This window comes from Notechis scutatus, chromosome 2 (assembly GCF_049901735.1).
Source record: "Notechis scutatus isolate UNSWTSFEM ecotype Mainland chromosome 2, rNotScu1.2, whole genome shotgun sequence".
NCBI lineage: Eukaryota > Metazoa > Chordata > Lepidosauria > Squamata > Elapidae > Notechis > Notechis scutatus.
The window spans coordinates 145,592,155-145,606,216 of record NC_142010.1 but is presented as its reverse complement, the minus strand read 5'-3'; the positions used below and the strand labels follow the sequence as shown (position 1 = coordinate 145,606,216).

At 44.6% G+C, this 14,062-nt stretch overlaps 1 protein-coding gene across 1 annotated transcript in view; it reads left to right on the top strand.

The window, feature by feature from the left end:
• Positions 1 to 14,062, top strand: part of LOC113430611 (gametocyte-specific factor 1-like) — a 60,597-nt gene that overhangs the window by 12,722 nt on the left and 33,813 nt on the right. The gene's annotated exons all lie outside the window — the stretch shown is intronic.

Genomic DNA, 14,062 nt, shown 5'->3' with positions numbered 1-14,062 from the left:
CCAGCAGCGCTTATCAGCGCGATCAGTAAAAAGCCGCTGCAAGCGCGGCGAGAGAAACGGCAGGCAAGAGATCAAATTGGGGGATTAGCGCCGAAGCGACGAAGTCGCCGTTCTACAACCCCTGGGGGCGAAAAAAACGCGCTCCCCTTAAATCCCCAGTCCTGCGCCAGAAGGCTAAGGAAAATAACTTGTTTTTTTCTATAAATATATCCAAACCTGAGAGCAAGTCTTGGATCGGCCAAGGAGTGAGAAATGCACAGCCTAACTTGACGACGGCTGAGCGCAAACTGGGGAACGCAAGAGAGCCACGTGATGGAGGGCGGAGCGTTCCTCAGTGATTGAGCTCAGCCATCAACGACGTAGACTGAAGCACCTCCCACTCTCTGGATGATCCGAACGGCTCTCAGGAGAATAAGAGGTAAATCTGGATCCAAACATCAGCAAAGGCATGAATGCATACTTTGTTTTTATCAGCCATTCTTTTCAATACAGTATTTAGTAGCTGGGCTCATAATAATGCTAGGCCATAGTTAGCAGAAGCCAGAGACTGAAAAAATAGTCCCCTGCTTCTCATATAGCACTAAACTATTAATTGTGGCTTAAAATTCACAATAGCCAACATTGTGTTACGACAAACTAAACCAAATTAAGGATACCAAAATAAGGAACTATGAGGTGCCTTTCAGAATTCTGTTTGGTTTTCTGTAGAAACACACAGGTAAACTCCCTTGTTCTGCAACATGACAGAATGGAGACTTTGTAGTCACAGCTGTCGCAAAGGAGACAGACGCAAGGGCCAAGGAGCTAGTAGAAAGTAATAGCTATAGCTGACAGCATCAGGAAACTTAAAAACAGACTCAGGTAGACAATCCTATATATTGTATAGCTTCAGCAAGGACAAAATTACTCTATGCTTATTATACCATAATTTATTCTTTAATAAAAATTTTAAAAAACATACTTGATCTTTGCAGCAAACACTGGACATATAAATAAGAGTCTTAAAATGAATTTATTACTTAGCTGCAATGAAAGTTACCTATGTGCATGCTATTCATTTCATGCAAATGGCAAAAGCAAGCTTGCTCTTCACGTTTTCAGCTAGTTTATTTTTAATATTAAGACTGCTGTTCTTTTATACTTTTTGCAAGAAAGAACAATACATTTGAAGGTGAAAAATCATGGGTTTAATTAGGCATGCATGAATTAGACATAATTCTTCAAGATTTATTTTCCAGGAAGAAAGCAGGCTGGCTTAATCTAAAGTCTACAAAGCTGCTTTTCTCTGGAACAGAAATTCATTCAGAAGGCATACAATCTAAAAGACTACAGACCATTTATATGTAGTAATTCTAATCTATATCTAACATTATCCATAAGAAAAGCTCAGCCATGTACAGTACATCGAATAACTCATCAAATTGCTTCTGGTATGGTTTGCTAGTCATTCATCTCTCTGGCTGATACCCAGCCATCTTTGTGCTATGCTCCTTGGCCGGTTTACACATTTATTTAATTTACATGCTGCATACAGGTGAAACTCGAAAAATTAGAATATCGCACAAAAGTTCATTTATTTCAGTAATGCAACTTAAAAGGTGAAACTAATACATGAGATAGACTCATTACATGCAAAGCAAGATAGTTCAAGCCATGATTTGTCATAATTGTGATGATTATGGCTTACAGCTGATGAAAACCCCAAATCCACAATTTCAGAAAATTAGAATATTACATGCAATCAATAAAACTAGGATTGTACATAGAACAATATCAGACCTCTGAAAAGTATAAGCATGCATATGTACTCAGTAGTTGGTTTGGGTCCCTTTTGCAGCAATTACTGCCTCAATGCGGTATGGCATGGAAGCTATCAGCCTGTGGCACTGCTGTTATGGAAGACCAGGATGCTTCAATAGCGGCCTTCAGCACTTCTGCATTGTTCGGTCTCACGTCTCTCATCTTTCTCTTGGCAATCCCCCATAGATTCTCTATGGGGTTCAGGTCAGGCGACTTTGCTGGCCAATCAAGCACAGTAATCCTACAGTCACTGAACCAGGTTTTGGTGCTTTTGGCAGTTTGGGCAGGTGCCAAGTCCTGCTGGAAAATGAAGTCAGCATCCCCATAAAGCTTGTCTGCAGAAGGAAGCATGAAGTGCTCCAAAATCTCCTGGTAGATGGCTGCGTTGACCTTGGACTTAATGAAGCACAGTGGACCAACACCAGCAGATGGCATGGCTCCCCAAATCAACACAGACTGTGGAAACTTCACACTGGACTTCAAGCATCTTGCAGTGTGTGCCTCTCCATTCTTCCTCCAGACTCTGGGTCCTTGGTTTCCAAATGAGATGCAAAAGTTGCTCTCATCAGAAAAGAAGACTTTGGACCACTGAGCAACAGACCAGATGCACTGACTCCAGCCTCAGTCCACTCGTGAAAGTCTCCAACACTTTTGAATGGCCTTTTCCTGACAATCCACTCCAGACTGTGGTCATCCCTGCTGCTTGTGCACCTTTTTCTTCCACATTTTTCCCTTCCACATAACTCTCTATTAATATGCTTTGATACAGCACTTTGGGAACATCCAACTTCTTTTGCAATTACCTTTTGAGGCTTTCCCTTCAATGATGGTTTTCTGCACAACTGTCAGGTCAGTGGTCTTTCCCGTGATTGTGATTCCTACTGAACCAGACTGAGAGACCATTTAAAGGCTCAGGAACCCTTTGCAGATGTTATGGCTTAATTATCTGATTAGAGTGGGACACTTTGAGCCTAGAATATTGAACCTTTTCACAATATTCTAATTTTCTGAGATTGTGGATTTGGGGTTTTCATGAGCTGTAAGCCATAATCATCTCAATTATGCCACATCACGGCTTTAACTATCTTGCTTTGCATGTAATGAGTCTATCTCATATATTAGGTTCACCTTTTAAGTTGCATTACTGAAATAAATGAACTTTTGCATGATATTCTAATTTTTCGAGTTTCATCTGTATCTCACTGTCAAATAACATCCTGCATTCTGATTTAAAAGGGAGGGAGGGAGGGAGAGAGGAAGGAAGAAAGGAAGGAAGGAAGAAAGGAAGGGAAAGAAAGAAAGAAAGAAAGAGAGAGAGAGAGAGAGAGAGAGAGAAAGAAAGAAAGAAAGAAAGAAAACCTGCCATATGGTTCTTAAGAGTTGAATGCAGCCAAGCTTTAGGGTTAGAGAAAGGTAACTCTTTCACAGATAGATAGATAGGATAGATAGAATACTTTATTGGCCAAGTGTGATTGGACACACAAGGAATTTGTGTTGGTGTAAATACTCTCAGTATACATAAAAGAAAAGATACATTCGTTAAGAATCAAGAATCATAACATACAACACTTAATGATAGTCATAGGGTACAATCAGCAATCAAATCATACTAGGAAACAGTCAATATAAATCACAAGTGACAAAGTTACAGTCCTACAATCACAAGTGGGAGGAGGCTTCCGGTTTGAGCTTCTTTGGCGACAGACCGAAACCTTGTCTCTGCAAGGCTTCAATCCATGCTCGCCGCTGGAGCACCCCGAGCAGGCTGGTTTCGGGGCTAAGCCACCCCGTAGAGGTGGTGAAGAAGGGGGAGACTGCCTGCAGGGTTGAGGAGAGCCGCATCTCTCCTCCCCAGCTGGCCATTACTCCCTTTCCCGAAGGCGGTTGTAGCGGTGATCAGAAATGGCCACCACAAAGAAGAACTCGGCCGGAAAAGAATGTGCAGGAGGAAGATAAGAAGAGAAAGTTTTGGTTGACCGGGTCAAACAGTAAAAGCAACAAATAAGGTACCCTGGAATTTAAATTTAATAGCATTGTTCCCAAAGAAGATTTTGAAGCTGCGAAGGAGAGAGAGAAGGGAAAGGATTAGGTTTTTTTTAATAGGCATCTAAGCTGAAAATAAAAGTCAAAGGGATAATAAAGATTTCTGGATATTTAAAAGTTTTTAAAAGCAGGAAAGGAGAAAAAAAAGAATAAAAGGGCAGGATCTGGAAAAATGGAGGAGACTGCCTGGAACTAAGGAATGGAACTGTAATTAAAAGGAACTTACAGTGAAATTTCAACAAGATTCCTCAAAGATACATCTTAATTGAAACTTGGTAACAAAATAATAGAACCCCAGGAAGAGAAAGTGGAAAAAAGAAGCAGAAAGAAACAGCCTTGGATTATTTGGATTACTTGGTGATTTTTGGTTTTTGCATCTGGATGACTAAAATTAACCGGGTGGTTGTTTAAAAGTCTTTAAAATGGTATCACTCTTAGAAGAACTGAAAATGGAACTTTAAAAATGGAAAGAAGATGCACAAGAAGGGAGAAGTTCTTTTGGCTTCGTATTTCAATTCTTAGAAATGGAGATCTGGAACTATGAGAAACAACAAGAAATGCTTGCAGAACAAGAAGATTGGGACAAAGAAGAAGCCATCTTTAATGATCAAATACTTTTAAGTGGGGGGGAAAAAGAAAAGGGGAGAAAGAGAGTGAAAGGTTTAAGACTAGAAAAAACAACCAAAAAGAAGAATAATTTGAAAGATAAGTATAATATTAGAAAGCAACAGAAGAGGGGATTACAGATGAGTTAGAAGTAGAGAGGCAAGGGGGTAAAAAGGGGAGGGAGAAGAAGATGGGGAAGAAGGCAAGGAAAAGAAGTTGTAAAAGACAGAAACAAGAAATGGAGAAACAGGGAAAGGATATAAGGATTGTAACCATAAGCTTGTTTAGAGATAATGGGTGAAAATTTAATTGCAAAAGGGATTCTGCAAAGGTACATAAGATAGCATTGTTATATTATAAACAGAAATAATTTTAGAAAATATGATTAAAACGATGGATAAAATATTTACTGTAATGTAGTTGAATGTTTGGTAATAAATAAATGAATTAAAATGATTGAGAGAATTAAATGGGAACATTTTTAATTATTAGTAATGATTTATAAAAATATGTGAGAAATATGGAAAAAAAAGAATTAACTATGGAAAGTTTGTAAGTGTTCCCAAGGAAGTATGATATTTAATTGAAAAGAAATGTTAAAGATGTTAAGATTTTAATGAATATTAATGATAGAATTGAATTGGAATGGAAAGTGTGCTTTATTTACATACATACATACATACATACATATATATTGCTTTTTAAGAATATAGTGTGTATTTTAAGAATGTACCAAGCAGAATTCGATTGGAAGTTATATATTATATTGAATGCTATAATCTTAAAGGTATACATTGAAGCTTAAATAAGAGTTTGAATGGATAAAATTAAAAGATATAAAGGTGTCATACTCCAATTGGTAACTACAGGGAAAATTTGTTTAATAAAAGATAATATGAAATTGAAACAGGACAGACAAAAGTATAAATATAATGATTTGATTGAGATGAGATAATTAAAATAAAGTTGAGAAAATTAAAAGAGGGGGAAAACTATGTAGAAAATATAAAACAGTAATAAGATATGGAATAGAATATAAAAATGAGCATGAAATTGAGTTTGGTGTCTGTATGAAGAAGTGATAACCTGGGACCATGCTATTTTCAAAAAAGATGTTTTATTTGTATTTTGTTTTTGTGAAAACCCAAATAAAACTTTCAAAAAAAAATCACAAGTGGGAGGGGATGGGTGATAAGGAGTGATGAGAAGGTTAACAGTAATAGTGCAGACTTTGTAATAGTTGAACAGTGTTGAGGGAATTATTTGTTTAGCAGAGTGATGGCATTCGGGGAAAAACTGTTCTTATATCTAGTTGTTCTGGTGTGCAGTGCTCTATAGCATCGTTTTGAGGGAAGTTGAAACAGTATGTCTGGGATGTGAGGAGACTGTAAATATTTTCACAGCCCTCTTTTTGACTCGTGCAGTATACAGGTCCTCAATGGAAGGCAGGCTGATAATTGTTTTTTCTGCAGTCCTAATTATCCTCTGAAGTCTGTGTCTGTCCTGTTGGGTTGCAGAGCCAAACCAGACAGCTATAGAGGTGCAGATGACAGACCCAATAATTCCTCTGTAGAACTGTATCAGCAGCTCCTTGGGCAGCTTGAGCTTTCTGAGTTGGCACAGAAAGAACATTCTTTGTTGTGCATTTTTGATGACGTTTTTGATGTTAGGTGTCCATTTTAGGTCATGTGATATAGAACCTAGAAATTTGAAGGTCTCTATTGTTGATACTGTGTTGTCTAGTATTGTAAGAGGTGGTAGTATGGGGGAGTTTCTTCTAAAGTCTACCACCATTTCTACAGTTTTTAGTGTGTTCAGTTCAATTGTTCCGGTTACACCACGAGGCAAATTGTATAACCTCCTGTCTGTATGCAGATTCGTCATTGTCTCGAATGAGACCAATCACTGTTGTGCATCAGCAAACTTCAGTATTTTAACAGATGGATCTTTTAAGATGCAGTCATTGGTATATATAGGCAGAAGAGAAGTGGAGAAATCACACAGCCTTGGGGGGGGGGGGCTGTGCTGATTGTACAGGAAAGGTGGCTGAGGAATTCTGGGAGTTAAAGTTCACAAGTCTTAAAGTTGCCAAGGTTGGAGACCCCTGCTCCCAAACACCTGAAGGCAGGACAAGAAGCAATGGATGGAAACTAACCAAGAGAGAAGCAACTTAGAACTAAGAAGAAATTTCCTGACATGAGAACAATTAATCAATGGAACAACTTGCCTCCAGAAGTTGTGAATGCTCCAACACTGGAAGTTTTTAAGAAGAGAGTGGATAACCATTTGTTTGAAATGGTATAGGGTTTCCTGACTAAACAAGGGGTTGGACTAGAAGACCTCCAAGGTCCCTTTCAATTCTGTTATTCTATTATTCTGACAGTCTTTCAAAACAATGAAACAAAATAAATTGCACAGCAACAACTTTCTTCTTAAAATAAATGATGATATATGAACATAAACCGTCTCCAGGCTGATTTTTATTTTTTGAAAGGCTCTGTATTTTCGATTTAAAATTTTAGTTGGTTAAATTCAGAAACAATGACAGTTATTATGGGTCATTGAGTATCAGTGAAAGCAATTTTATTCTGATTATCGCAGCTTTGAAATTTGAAAATGGGTTCAATTTGATATGCTTGAAATAAATGAGGGCAGAGCTGCCATACAAAATAATCAGCAAGTGTAAGCACGCAGAGCCATGATGAAACAACAGTCCAACAGCTTCACATTCCCATGACAGGATAACTTGGAAGAAAAGGCAGTTAAAAAGATTTGATCAGCTGCTCGGAGTTCAATCTAACTCCTAGGATTTGGAGTACTTCTACTGTGAGGGGCCCATTATTAGAAAGTGCAATCATTAAGACTGATATTCTAGAGTGAAAGAATAAGTGATAACACCTCAGAGCTACGGTACACCAAGAAGCCCCTAAGCCGTACAGTTCTGAGATGGCTTGCCTTCCCAAAAAGCAGAGTGCAAGATGACCAAAAGACAGAGATGACGAAGGGATTGGCTAACGACCAGTGGAATTCGCTTACTGACAGCAACAGGGCATGCTGGGATTGCCATCGCTAAGCAATGCAGTCATGTGACATCATACTTTATGACCGTATCACTTACAGGCAGAAATTTTAGTTCCAGTTGTGAGGATTATCTGTGAATACATTGTGCCTCAGAGGTTTTGTCAAACCATTCTGAGTGTTCAGAGGTTCAGCAGGATTGAAATCCAGAACATTTTCAGTGCTTGAAACAAAACTGGAGAAATACTATTGGGTGAGTTGAGAAATATGGTGCATGCTCTTTGTCTCTTTCTCTCTTCTCATGTCCTCCATGGCCTATGTGTTGGTCTACCTGCATTTTATTAATCTCCACATCTGTTGGGAGACAAACCCTGTAAATATGTCTCTTCCAGGTTTTCCTGCCTGCCCTGCTGACAATCTTTTTGCCATCAGAGATGCAGAAAAGGATGTCAAACCATGCTAAGCATGGACCTTCTATGAAAGAAGGACCTGTCTTATTTTATTAGTTTTCCTTAATGATTAGGATCAAATCACAAATAGCCTTCCTCTTTTGAATTGCAAAGGGAATTCAAAAGGTATTTTTGATTTGATTCTAATCTGTTCTGTATTGCACATTAGCATTCTTGTAATACCGCGTCCTGATTGGCCAGGGCGCGCGGCAATCGGATTGGCTGAGCGAGCCGCACTGATTGGCCCGCTGCGACCCCCCCGCGATTGGAGGAAACCGATCGCGGGAGATTCGAAGCGGTGTCATTGGCCGCGGCCGGCACGGCCAGTTCAATATAAGCCGCCACCGATCTCCAAGAACCGAGTCGATCTCGGGACCAATAAAGAGCTGAAAAATAGTCACTGACTCCCGCGCCTCCTTCCGATCGGCATACATGACACTGGCGACGAGGGTGGGATCGCGGAACTGATACCCACCGAGCACGTGGCACCGAGACGAACGTGACCAGCAAGATGGCCAGCATCGCGCCACCCGCACCCTTTAACCAAGCTACTGAGGACTGGGAATCATACATTGATCGGTTCCTGATGTTCCTGGAGAGCAGCAACCTCAAGGACGCGAATGGGAAGAAAAAAAGGGCCATATTCCTGACACACTGCGGGCCCGCAGTGTTTAAGATGGCAAAAGCCCTCGCGAAACCTGAGGATGTAAAGGCGATGGACTGGGCCGACCTTGAGCCTCTGTTGCGAAGCCACTATGCCCCCACCATGCCCACCCTCATCAGATGGCACGATTTCTACCGATGCGACCAGAGAGAGGGTGAGAGCATCAGTGATTTCGTGGCTGACCTGCGGAATCTGGGAGGCATATGCGGCTTCACGGACATGGACGAGGCGCTACGAGACCGCGTCGTCCTCGGGCTCAGAGACCCTGTCCTACAAAGCTGGTTGATGGCAAGGGGCGACATCTCCCTCACGGATGCCCTCGCTGAGGCTACCGCAGCCGAGGCTACCCGGAAATCAGCAGCCCGGATGCGGCGGCCCGACACGGGGAACCGAGCTACCGCCACCGAGACAGCCCCGACGACTGAGACGCAGGCAGAGGCAAGCCGCCGAGCAACCACCACCACCCACCATGGCGACCTCGACTCCCCCTCCGACACCACGGACGAAGAGGAGGACATCCACCGACTCCAAGTGGAACGAGACCGGCGCGAGCAGCGGAGTCGTAAGTCAGGACTGCAATGTGCTGGGTGCGGGGGTGACCATCCCCGGTCGGAATGCCGGTTCTTCGACGCGATCTGACAGCAATGCGACAAGAGAGGCCACATCGCCCGAGTCTGCCGGCTCAAGCGGACCTACAGCCCCGACGGCGAGACAGCAGTGGCAGGAAACGAGACGGCACTCCCCCAAGACAAGGGACCGCCAAGCCGACAGCCGGTGGAGCCGGGACGGACGGAACCGACGAAACGGCGAGAACCGACAAAGAGAAGAGACCCACCAGACGGTCATCATCAGCCACTCATCTAGCTGGGACGCCCGCAAGGTACACGTGGAAGTGGGCATCGAGGGCGAGCCATGCAAGATGGAGGTGGACTCCGGGTCCTACCTCTCCATGGTTGCATGGCGGGAAATCAAGCGCCTGGTGCCCACCATCCACAAGAGGGAGCTGGAAAGCCAGAAGTTAATCCTAAAGGACTACCAAGAACCGCAGCCCCGTAGTCGGAACAGGACATTTTGAAATCACATTCAAAGGGCGCACAGCAAGACTTCCCCTGACAATCGTAGACAGAGACCGACCCAGCCTCTTGGGGCTACAGTGGTTCGCGCCGCTCGGGATCGAAGTAACAGGCATCGACCACGTCGCAGAGGTAGACTGGGAGGAGCAACTCGCGAAGGACTTCCAGGAGGTGTTCGACGGCAGCCTAGGCAAGTACCGAGGGCCCCGGCAAGTGCCTTTCGCACTCAGACCCAAGATCGATGAGCAGATAGACAAGCTCATCAAACAAGGAGTCCTCGAGCCAATCGATCACGCCCGGTGGGAGACCCCCATAGTCACCCCAGTCAAGCCCGATGGGTCGGTGAGAATCTGTGGGGACTATAAGGCCACCCTCAACTGCGCCCTACAACAAAGTGCCTACCCCATCCCAGTAGTACAACACCTCCTGCACTCACTGGGGGGAGGCAAGGTTTTTGCGAAGCTCGACCTAGCGCAAGCCTACCAACAATTGCCGGTCGACGCAGATACCGCCGAGGCGCAGACCATAGTAACCCACCGGGGAGCCTTCCGCTGCAAGAGACTCCAGTTTGGAGTCAGCGTAGCGCCAGGAATTTTCCAGAGCCTCATGGAGAGGCTCCTGCAAGGAATCAAGGGGGGGGGGCGGTGCCTTACTTTGACGACGTGCTGGTGTCAGCGGCCAGCCAAAAACAACTGGAAGGCCGCCTGAGGGAGGTGCTACAAAAATTCAAAGATGCGGCGCTAAAAGTCAAAAAAGAAAAATGCCAGCTGCATACCGAGAGGGTCGAGTTCCTAGGGTACCTCCTAGACCAGCACGGAATTCACCCAACAGGAAAAAAAAATCAGAGCCATCAAAGAAGCCCCCAGGCCGAAGAATAAAACAGAACTGCAGGCTTTTCTAGGGCTGATTAACTTCTATAATGTTTTCCTGCCCCAAAAGGCGACTGCGGCGGAACCGTTACATAGGCTGTTGGACAAAACAGCCACCTGGAACTGGGGGAAGCGAGAGGAAGCCGCATTCAACCGAACCAAGGACCTTCTCACATCGGATGCCGTACTCATCCAGTACAACGAGACCCTCCCACTAACAGTAACGTGCGACGTGTCACCGTTCGGCATCGGGGCCATCCTCAGCCACACACTTCCGAACGGAAATGAAGCACCCATCGCCTTTTACTCCAGAACCCTATCAAAGCCGGAAAGGAACTATGCCAGCTAGACAAGGAAGCCCTGGCAATCATCGCTGCCGTAAAAAGGTTCCACGAGTACCTCTACGGCAGAACATTCACCATCATCACCAACCACAAACCGCTACTGGGCATCCTGGCAGGAAACAAGGCCACCCCGAACATTCTATCCCCGAGAATGACAAGGTGGTCTGAGTTCCTCGCCGCCTACAGCTACCGGCTGACCCATCGACCTGGTAAGACAATCACACACACAGACGCCTTGACGCACCCCGTTACCCGACCTGGACGCCGACCCGGCACCCACAGCATCCACCCTGAGCATAGAGACCTTACCCAACCTCCCCCTAACCGCGTCAGACATTCCCCACGAAACCAATAAAGACAAACGTCTGGCGCGGGTCCTACAATGGGTGGAGAAAGGGTGGCCAGAAAAAGACGACGACGAAACATTCAGGACTTTTCGGAACAGACAAACGGAACTTTTTACGCAAAAGGGTTGTGTACTATGGGGGGACAGGGTTGTTATCCCAGAAAAATTACAAAAAAGGGTCCTGGAATTGTTACACGAGGGGCACCCAGGCATCGTTAAATCAAAAGCCCTGGCCAGAAGCTACGCCTGGTGGCCGGGGATGGACAAACAAATCGAAGCCTGGGTGGCAAACTGTAAACAATGGCAAGAATCCAGGCCAAGCCCACCCGCCGCCCCAATCCTGGAATGGGAAACCCCTAGAGGGCCATGGTCCAGGATACACATAGACTTCGCCGGGCCCACGAAAGGGCACACGTTCCTCATAACGGTAGACGCTTACTCCAATTGGCTGGAGGTAAGCGACATGAGAACTACCACCACCGAGGCCGTCATCAAAGAACTCAACAAACTATTCTCAACCCACGGTCTCCCAGATATAATTGTATCAGATAACGGTCCACAGTTCACCGTGCTGGAATTTGAAAAATTCCTAGTGGAACGGGGAATACGACACGCCCTGACAGCGCCGGCACATCCGGCGGCGAACGGTAGGGCGGAACGAATGGTCCAATTCACCAAAAAAACAATTTAGAAGATCGAAACCGGGGAAATGCAAGAAAAAATAAACTACTATTCATCCAACACATAACACCAAACACAACGACCAACAAAAGCCCCGCAGAGCTGTTAATGGGGAGGAAACTAAGATCCCCCCTAGACAGACTGCACCCCACGTACAACCCCGAAAAACCCGCCGACTCATCGAGCAGGCACCGAACGTTCACACCAGGAGACGCAGTATATGCGAAAAACCTTAAAGGGGACCCCCTCTGGGTACCAGCAACGATAACCCAAGTAACAGGTCCCCGCTCGTACCGGCTACAGTCGATGGACGAGCATGGAAATGACACATCGATCAATTAAGATCGAGAACGGCCACGGGAAACACAACCGACACGCAAGCAGACAAGAACATAAACCCAGAAAGGGAGAAGGGCCACCCAAACACCAACCAAGAGGGGAGGGAAAACCCCAGGAACCAACCCCAAAAAGAAAGAAACCAAGAATACTCACCAACCGAAGCAGAGATAGACAACCAGCTCGAAGCCTCGCCAAGCCAGCTCAACCAGTCCGGAAAGACCAGACAGGAGCGGAAAAGCCAGCAGCTCGACCAGCCCGGGTAGACCGGGAGGGAGCTACGGCGAAAGGCCCGGCTCACCCTTCCAGGCGGTTCCATCGACGAGGCAGAGAACAGCACAGAACCCGACCGAACCGCTCGAAGACCAGACATCAACTAACCTGTGCAGGTCCAGTAGGCAAGTACGGAGCCCCGCCTACTTACGGGACTACATCACGTATGACCATACCAAGAGGGGAGGGGTGTTGTATTGCACATTAGCATTGTTGTAATACCGCATCCTGATTGGCCAGGGCGCGCAGCAATCGGATTGGCCGAGTGAGCCGCACTGATTGGCCCGCTGCGAACCCCCCGCGATTGGAGGAAACTGATCGCGGGAGATTCGAAGCGGTGTCATTGGCTGTGGCCGGCGCGGCCAGTTCAATATAAGCCACCACCGATCTCCAAGAACCGAGTCGATCTCGGGACCAATAAAGAGCTGAAAAATAGTCACTGACTCCCGCGCCTCCTTCCGATCGGCATACATGACATAATCATTAGGGAAAACTTAGCAGGCAAACAAAAGGAGTAGGAACCGGGAATGGAAATGAGAATCTAATGCCAGAATTTTTGATGTTAAGAAAAAACGAAGCTGAGTGGTATACTGTATTTTGAACTTTTAAAAAGATTACTTTTATGTACTCAGAACACTTACAGACCAGACTATAGCACAAAATAAGCTGATGGGAAAAAGAGCACAAGATGGGTAAGAATTTCTAAAAATGAAATACTGAAAACACACTCACAAATAATTCCAATGAGGGAAAATAGATGCCCATAAAAACGGCACTGTGGCTATCCTGAAAGATTTGTGAAAAACAGAAAATCAAATGACACATGCAAGAAATAGAAAGAGGGACAGGTCACCAAAGGAGGACACATATAGGAATTTGGTTTTGTGGAGATGATGCTCAGAAGGCAAACGCTCAGAATAAATCCAAGTTAACAAAAGGCTTTGTCATGTACTGCATGTATTTAAAAAATAAAGGATGAGAAGTGAAACCATGTCAGCTGTTCACTGAAGATAGCAAATGGGTATCAGATCACAAAGAAAAAGCAAAGCTCAACTGTTGTTTTGCAATCTTTTCTGAGCAGTGTTCTATCTGACAATTCGTTATTAATACTTCAAAAAGCAAAAAGCAGAATTCCAACTTGACAGGAACAGTTCAGATCTCCAGGACCAGATGGATTGCATGCTAACTGTCCAACTCTTCACAGCAAGAAGCAAGTATTGCACAACATTCCCTAAAGTTACCCGGGATCAGCAGTAAAATACTGCAATCTGCAAGAACTTCCAGTCCTCATTATTAGTAAGTTTGTTAAGACTTAATGATTTGAAACTGGAGCGTTGTGTAGCCTGGCCTAAGCTATTTATGGGGTAACCTATTAACAAACTTTTCTTTTGCATCTAACACTCCTCTCATCATTTTCCAGGCCTCTTTATAAGCTCCTATACTAAGATAATGAAGAAATATACCATTACCGTTTGCAATCTACCATTACTATCCAGAAATCCTGGACAACAGGTGAAGTGATAGATGCGTCATTTGCAAGGACAAGGACTGCTAGTTTCC